Source organism: Bison bison, unplaced genomic scaffold (assembly GCF_000754665.1).
Source record: "Bison bison bison isolate TAMUID 2011002044 unplaced genomic scaffold, Bison_UMD1.0 scf7180017864181, whole genome shotgun sequence".
In the NCBI taxonomy this organism is placed as follows: domain Eukaryota; kingdom Metazoa; phylum Chordata; class Mammalia; order Artiodactyla; family Bovidae; genus Bison; species Bison bison.
In genome coordinates, this window is record NW_011494753.1 from 10,826,167 (window position 1) to 10,835,106 (window position 8,940).

Consider the following 8,940-nt stretch of genomic DNA (forward strand, 5'->3'; position numbering starts at 1 on the left):
TATTGGAGCTTCAGCTGGTGGTTATCAGATGTCAACTCCACAGACTCTCATATGTCATAAAATTAGTGCTGCAAAGTCTTCTGAAATCAATGCTCCTTAGGTAGAGTAGCAATTGGAGCCAGAATTCATTTAAGTCACAGCCTGGTGGTGTTTCTGTAGTATCCATGCACTACCCACAGGCTTCTCAGCCTTGCCTAAGAAGCTTCAAATAATAGGAAAAATGAACACAAAAAGGCTTTAAAAATGGAAGCAGTTTGTTGGCTCTTTACTATTAAATTTTCAGAGGTAGGGTGGACTTCAAACACAATTTGATCAACCATTTCATTCCCATCATGGTGATCATGATCATCTTTATCACCATCATAGCAAATTGTAAAATTACGTTTATATGTGTTAACTACTATTCTAAGTATTTCACAAACATTTACTCTATAATTTTCACCATACTCCCATGAGATGGGTACTGTTATAACCTGATTTTATCCTTGAGAAAACCGAGGCACTGAGAGCTTAAACCCCCCAAGTTTGCATTGTAGGGCCAGGATACAAACTTGGGCTACTGATTCCAGAGCCCTTGCTCTTAGCCTCTGCACAAAGATTCAGATTGAACTAGTCAAGGATAATCCTTAGGGATCAGTGGTTTTAAAAATATCTCTCAGGTAGATTGTGATATGCTCCCAAGGTGGACAACTAATGCTGTTAACAGGGGGTTAAGAGGTGAAACTGATGTAAAGTAGGCAATCTGAAGGTCCACGGCAAGGAACACCATGTTGGAATTTAGGCCTAACTGCTGCTCTGCGATGCTTACATCCCAATGGAAAAGAGGAGTAAACACCATCAACTGATGGAAGAAACTTCTGGATGGAACTGCTGAGCACTGCTGAGCACAATGACTGCTCCTGCAGGGACCCTTTGCCCGAAGAACTCAGATATTACAGCCACAGTATGTTTGCAGGGTGTCCATTACCTGGGTATTACAATTTTTATATTATGGCAGTCAGAGACTGATTATAATTAGGAAAGAGAGAAAAACTTCCCAGGGACATGGTGTTTCACTAGAGATCCCCTGCCTCTAACTCTCGATGCAGAAATCTTTGCAAGAGTACTTTCATGGATCTCAATGACAACAATTAAGCTTGAAGAGCATGAGAAGACATTTTAATCAGAAGCTAATTAAGAACAATGGGGGCATATGTATTACTGATGTGTCTCGAGTACTCTGACTGATCTGGGAGATTATTCCATTAATATCTGGATGTAAACAGACACCGACATTTTCTCAGGATGAAGCAACTGCACTCTGAAGTTTCCACCTCCAAATCTGGCTTTTACTTATTAGATGACAAATAAAAATGAGCAACATTTACCTTTCTGGGGAAGATGTCAGGTGCTGATTCCACATTTTAGGACAGCTCAAGTGTAATACCTGAAACAACGGTGGTCAAGAAACCAGTGCTAATCATATTTAATTGTTGCTCCATTATAAAATAAGACTAAGAATATATCTGGCCATAAACATAGAGGGATAGATTCTGTGAGTAATAGAAATATAAAAATAAAAAATAAAAAAGCCAAAGTAACCATCGTAGTAGTATTGTGTAGGTTTTACCTTCTGTTAGTGTTGGACACAATACAAACACAGTAGGGCATTTTCAGGGAGGAGGAAGTTCTCTTTGGCATACAGTCTCTGCTTCAATCAAGCAATCAGTCCATAGTGTCTCCCCTTACCAAAACAATTGGGTTGTTTCCCTCTAAATTAGCTTGGCATTTTTAAGTCCATGCTCTCTCAGGAACCATGCTTGCTAATCAATGGTGCTTGCTCTGTGACCCCAGTTTTCCTGGTCATGCTTCTCAAAGAGGCTGTCCAGGAAACTTCATTCTAACCTTGTTTACACTGCTGGTAACAAATAACAGAGATCCTCTTATGTAAGGAGTGAATTTTGCATATGGAGAATTCTACCATATGACTTCTGACTGACTTCCCAGCATTTTCTTCCAGTCCCTTCTCAAGTGAGCACTGAAACATGCGTCAGGCAATCTGGGTTGTAATCTCACAATGTCTACCACTGTAAGCTATTTCAACTTCTCTGAGCTTCACTTTTCTTGCTTCACAAAACAAAAAAAAGATGAGATGATTTTAGCGTCTTCCAAAATTAAAGGTGTTTGGATGCTATTTATTTTTCCTTCTGGCTTTCCTGTCTCCTCTTTAGTCCCTGTCATAGTCATTTTGGTTTCCATGTTTTACCAGGTCTTTTTATTCAAGGAGTAATTTTTTTCTCATATTCATTGATGTGTTAATATTCTACCCATTCTTTTAAAAAATTTATTTATGTGTTGGTTACAGTATTTTCCTCTGAACTCTATTAGTTTTTTTTTTTTTTTTTTTTAATTTATGGCTCTGCTGGGTCTTTGTCGTGGCGCACGGGCTCTTCGTTGTGGTGCACAGGCTCTGCGTTCTGGTACAAGGGTTCTTCGTTGTGGTGTACGGGCTCTTGCTGCAGTGAGCGGGCTTTTTCTAGTTCCGGTGGGCAGGGGCTACTTCCTAGTTCCGGTGGGCAGGGGCTACTTCCTAGTTCCGGTGGGCGAGCTTATTGTCGCCATGGCTTCACCTGTTGTAGAGCACAGGCTCTAGGGTGCACACGCTTCAGTAGCGGCAGCTCGCAGGCTCTAGAGCGCAGGCTCAGCAGTTGTGGCGCACGGGCTTAGTTGTCCTGCAGCATGTGAAATCTTAGTTCCCAGACAAGAAACAACCCATGTTCCCTGCACTGGCAGGTAGGTTCCTAACCACTGACAACCAGGGAAGTCTCAATATTCTACCTGTTCTTTAAAGTTCTTCTCAAGTCCCAATTTCTTCAAAGAATTTTTCCAACATGTGTGAGTGTGTGTATGTGTAAAGGCAGGTGGGCAGGACAGCTATTTGTTGGGCCACGTGCCAGGGTTATAAAGATGAATGAGAGACATGTGATTCTTTCATGGAATTTAATTGAATGAGATAATAGCATCACTGGTAAATCCCATTAATAATTCTTGGGAAATAAAAACAGAATCTAGGTGATACAATAAAGTCTAACTTTCTTTTCCTTTGTGCTCATTCTAGTATCACTTGCTCATAGAGTGCCACATGCATAGGCCCTGCACGTGGCACCTCAGATCAAGTTTCTAGTGTGAAATGGCTGCGCCCATCACTTCTGCTCGTGGACCATGACACCTCAATTCAGGATGGTGGAGGCAGACTGTGTGCACTTCAATCTGGAGTGCCACGGGCAGCACAGCTATGACTGACCGGGAAGAATTCTGCCTCCTCTCCACTGACGAGAACCCTATGAAAGAGCCTCACTGATGGCCTTTTGGGGAGAGCAAGTACTCCAGAGTATAAGCTTGCAGCTCTATATTCTTTGATTAAAGAATAAAGCTATCCTTTGCTTCTGAATTGAATTCTATTGAATGATATTAGGTAGAAGGACCCTTGTTTAGGACCAACGCAGGAGGGGAGGTAACAAAATTCTGGTGACCCAGATGGGATAGATCATGGCCTTTTCCATCTGCATGTACCCACTAGGCTCTTGACTCACCCCAGCTCCAGAGGTAGGATGGCAGAGGCTTTGGGAGGTTACATGAGGATGACTGACTCTGGTCTTTGCATTCACTCTGATGGGGTAGAAGGGTGGCAGCCTTTGGTCAAATCCAGAGCAACTTGGACCAGCAACCTGATATCCAAGTGGTACAGCATTGGCCCCAGAGTATCCTCTTGAATGCACCATACTGTGGCATCACTGGGGATCAGAGACTGAATCTCATGTGTGCCTGCCTGCTGCATCTGGCTGGTCTTCCTGAGGTCCCAGGCACCTGGGGATGCTGAGGATCTGTGGATAAGAGAGAGCTGCAGCAGTCTTGCCCACTGTTTTCACCAGTAGCCCTGTCGTCTTGACTCCTGTGCAAGGCAGCAGTGGCTACACCCAGGGCTTTATAGTTCTCACCAATGCCCAGGAGTCAACAGTAGCATTCTCCATAGGCCCTTTCAGTTTCGTAAAGAAAAGTAGCCAACCTCATGAGCCAAGAGGTGAGGCTGGGAAAAGGCTCAGGTAATGAGGACTGCCTAAGATGGAATGAGGACACATAATCTGAGTTCAAGGAAAGGCACAAGGGATGCCTGAGTATGAAACGTGTCAAGGCAGGTGTGCAACCAGTAACTCGATCTCTTCTAGTCAGTGCTGGGGAACCCTGTGAGCCACTCACAAGATCAGGAGCCCCATTATTGGGAAGCCCCGGGAGCTACTGGCAAGAACAGGAAACACCCACCACCCAACCTCTCCTCCTCACACTGCTTATGAGATGAACCTTGGGTGATTCTTTACTGATCGAGATTCCACAGGCTCCCAGTATCAGTATAGGATACCAGCTGCCTCCGCGATCTGTTGAGTACCCCATGGGAATCCTTTCTGATTTCTAGCCTTCGCTTTGTGTGAACTCTGAAAACTCCTTTTCAGCTGAAAGGAGGAAAAAACTGCTCTCTCAGACAGACAGGATACTCCCCAACAGAGCAAACCAGTCAGGGATTAATGTTGCTAAGCTGCTTTGGCTCAGATATGGCCCCGTCTAATCTTCATGGGACATTCTCACTGGGGAGGGACTGACACTCTCAAGCAAATTCAAACTACAAATTCAAACTACAAGGTGAACCCCAGTTATATCAGGTGTACTATTCAGACACCTCCTACTGTGGTCTTTTGAGGAATCCAATTAAGAGTGTGGTGCTGGTTCCAAATCTCCTGAATCAGACAGTCTTATTTGAGTCAAATCTTTTCGCATTTGCATGTCAACAAATCACTCCCTCGCTAGTTGGAAACAAATTCATAATAGAACATCTAAGAGACAGAGAAACAAATGTCCACCAAACTGAAGGACTGACCATTAGGGTACATCCTGAAGTATTTGAAGTTTTTCAGTTATTACTCCTTGACCCCAAAACATGTAATCATGAGTAATACAGCCTGGCCCCAGTACTTCTAGGAGATGGGGAAAGGTGGCCTGTCCATGGGTCTCTAAATTACAACACCATTTTATAGTTGGACCTGCCATGTCAGAGACAAAAGAAATGGGATGAAATTTCCTATGTCTAGTTTGTTATGGTCTTATATCAGAACAAAGAATTTCAAAAGGGATGCCTGTTCTCCTCCACTGAGGAAATACCAAAGGAGACTAAAAGCTTCCTACCAGTCCCTTGACCCTCCCCAGGAGGACCTTCTTGATCTCTTCCCTAACCCTATCACCCTAACTTATTCCCACCCTTCCCTCTTCCTTCTTATGTCACAATTTGGGCCACATGCCCAAGGGGCTCCCTCCATAACAAGCCCTCTCCCCTAGAACCCAGTCTAGCAAGTCCACAAAGTGGTACTAATTACCAGTCAGGGTCCACAACCCTCTAGGAAAAGTATTCCTTTTGAGGCAGGTCCCTGATAGAGAAGCAGGGCTCATTCAGGTATACATCCCATTGACCACTTCTGATCTGCATAACTGGAAAAGTCCTAGTGAGGGATTGAGGGAGGAGCCAGAGACGTTCCTGAATCTGAGTAGGAGAATCTTTCAGATCCATGACCCGACCTGGGTTGACATCTAGAGCTCCTCAAAGTATTCCTAAAAAGGAAAGAAAACCCTATGGTATTTCCTAAAGCATGAGATGAAGCAGACACAGAAAACAGAAACAATGCAGGTCACACTATATTCAGACTGAGGAATCAAGAGGTCCCAGATAACAAACCTAACTGGGACCACTGAGACAATGGAGAAAGAGGGCGAAAGATGTATTATAAAAATATGATCCTGAGATCCTAAAAAGAATCCAGGCAGCAGGAGAGAAACTTGTCCATTGGAATAAGATAAAGGAAATCAATCAGGAGCCAACAGAAACCCTTTGGCATTTCTACAGTGCCTCGGGGAATGCCTCTGAATCTATACTTCCATTGACCCTGAGTCCTTGCAAGGGAATGCAATCCTGAGATCATATTTTATTTCACAAACCGCCCCTGACATTAGGTATAAACTTCAGAAACTGGAAATAGAACCAGATAACCTCTACTTCTTGCCTAGCCAAGGCTGCCTACCAGGTGTTTAATAATGAAGATGTACAGAAAGGAAAGTCAGAAGATAAAAAGTCTGGAGGCCAGCTCACACACCAGTCGCCCTCCAATGTCAACTGGTTGGGACGGGAATCTGGACTAACCACCTACTGAGACTCGATTCCAGTGAATGATCTCCAGTCTCCACCAAGGGCTAGGAAGCCAAGGAAACTGGAACCCAAACAGGGCACCATATGTAAACAAGGAGGACCTGGAAGAGACAATGCTTTTGCCACCCTCAGAGGGGACAGAAATGGCAAATCCTGGCCACCGGTCTTGAAGGTAGATGGTCCAAATATAGAACGAAGGGGCTAAGGGCTCCTAACCTGGAAGTCCAGTTGACCCCTAAAGAGCCTCAGCTGACGTTGAACACAGGAGTAAAGCCTGTCCAATTCTTAGTTGACACTAGTGCTTTTACTCCCTTCTGAATACTAAGTCAGGGATTGTAAAACTATGAGGCTACCAGGGAAGTCCCAAGAACAGGTATTCACAGAGCCATCAGGATGTAAACTGGACAAACACACATTCTTATATGCCCCACAAGGCCCTATATCCCTGCCAGGAAGACATAAATCAGGGGCTACTGTTCACCTAATGGGAGACTAATTAGAGACTGGTGTCCCTTTAGACAAAGGGCACAGGATGATAATACTAATGTCTAAGGACAAAGCTCCCAGACAGAGCAAGTCAATCTCTCTGGACTAAATCCCAAGGTCTGGGCCCAAGAACAGGTAGAATGAACTGCAGGCACCAGGCCTGTGTTAGCCCATGTAAACCTGGACATACATGACCCAAAGGAAAGCAGTAACCTCTCCAATGAGAGGCCTTATTGGGCACTGCCCTGTTATACAGGACCTAATTGACCAGGGACTTATTAGACCATGTCAGTCAGTCTGTAACACCCCCATTCGTCCTGTTAAGAAAACCCAAAGGGGAATACCAGATGGTATGGAGCTCTAGGCAGTCAATGAAGCCACTGAGGATATACACCCAGCAGTGTCTAACCCCTGCACCCTGCTGGCCACTTTACTGTCCACCAGGACCTGGTTTTCTGTATTAGAAATGGGAGTCACAGGAAATTTTTGCTTTTGAGTGGCAGGACTCAAACACACAACAAAAACAACAATACAGGGATTTCCTTGGTGGCCTAGGGGTTAAGACTCTGTGTTTCTAATCCAGGGGCCTCGGGTTTGACCCCTGGTCAGGGAACTAGATCCTGCATGCCTCAACTAAGACTCCCACCGCCAAATAAAAAATGAAAAACAGTACTGCTGCTCCGAGGGTTCAAAAATTCCCCCACCATCTTTGGAGAAACTTTTGCTAAACACCTAAAAGATCTATATTTGGAGAAGGGAATCCAGAATATAGACAACATTCTGATTGCCAGTTCTAACTTATAGAGACCTCTGAAAAAATTGCTAACCACCCTGAACAACCTAGTCAATACAGGATAAAAGGTGTCCACGACAATGCTTCATTCTCACAGGTCGGAAAAGCCTATCCCAGCCAAGAAGCCTTTTTGTAGCTCTGCCCCTCCTAAAACTGTAAGACAGTTTAAGGGTTCCCTGGGGATAGCCAGATTTTGTGGCATCTGGGTCTCTATTTATGGTCTAATAGGTAAGCCTCTATACGAAAAGTCGAAGGAAAAGATAATAATACTTTTATAGAACTGAGAATACAAAGGATTCTTTCAAGAATTGATCAACCAACTACTTTACACCCCTGTTCTGGCTCTCCTAGATTTAGCTAAACTTTTTGACTGATACCGGAGAAGGCAATGGCACCCCACTCCAGTACTCTTGCCTGGAAAATCCCATGGATGGAGGAACCTAGTAGGCTGCAGTCCAATGGGTTGCTGAGAGTCAGACATGACTGAGCAACTTCACTTTCACTTTTCACTTTCATGCATTGCAGAAGGAAATGGCAACCCACTCCAGTGTTCTTGCCTGGAGAATCCCAGGGACAGGGGAGCCTGGTAGGCTGCCATCCATGGGGTCACACAGAGTCGGACAGGACTGAAGTGACTTAGCAGCAGCAGCAGCAGTTTGACTGATACATTCATGACAGAAGGGGAACTGCCCTTAGGGTATTAGCTCAAAAACTGGGACCCCTTACTGGAGTGGTTGTTTATTTCTCCAAACAATTATATCTAACTGCTAAGGGATGACTTCCTTGCCTATGGGCAGTAGCAGCTACTTAACAGCTCTGCTTAAGAAGACTGAAAAGTTAATGCTTGGTCAGCCAATCACTATATGGCCTCCACCTCAGGTTCAGGCTTCACTAAAGCTCCGGTGTTCTTGCCTGGAGAATCCCAGGGACAGGGAAGCCTGGTGGGCTGTCGTCTGTGGGGTCGCACAGAGTCAGACACGACTGAAGTGACTTAGCAGTAGCAGTAAAGCTCTAAGGGAACACAATGGCTATACTCCAGAAGTTTGATTCAAGTTCAGTCTATGCTTTTAGACAACCCAGGGACAACCATAAACCTGTCACCCACTAAATCCTCTCACCCTGCTACTCACAGAAACAGGAGCCCTGGAGCATCACTGTATAGAAATCATGCTGCTGCTAAGTCACTTCAGTTGTGTCCGACTCTGTGCGACCCCATAGACGGCAGCCCACCAGGCTCCCCCATCCCTGGGATTCTCCAGGCAAGAACACTGGAGTGGGTTGCCATTTCCTTCTCCAATGCATGAAAGTGAAGTTGCTCAGTCATGTCCGACTCTTAGCGACCTCATGGACTGCAGCCTACCAGGCTCCTCCATCCATGGGATTTTCCAGGCAAGAGTACTGGAGTGGGGTGCCATTGCCTTCTCTATTAGACATG

General features: G+C 44.9%; 1 pseudogene; it reads right to left on the reverse strand.

Moving 5' to 3' along the window:
* Positions 1–2,390: 2,390 nt before the first annotated feature.
* The window catches only part of LOC104991064, a 13,751-nt pseudogene continuing 7,201 nt past the window's right edge, over positions 2,391–8,940 (reverse strand).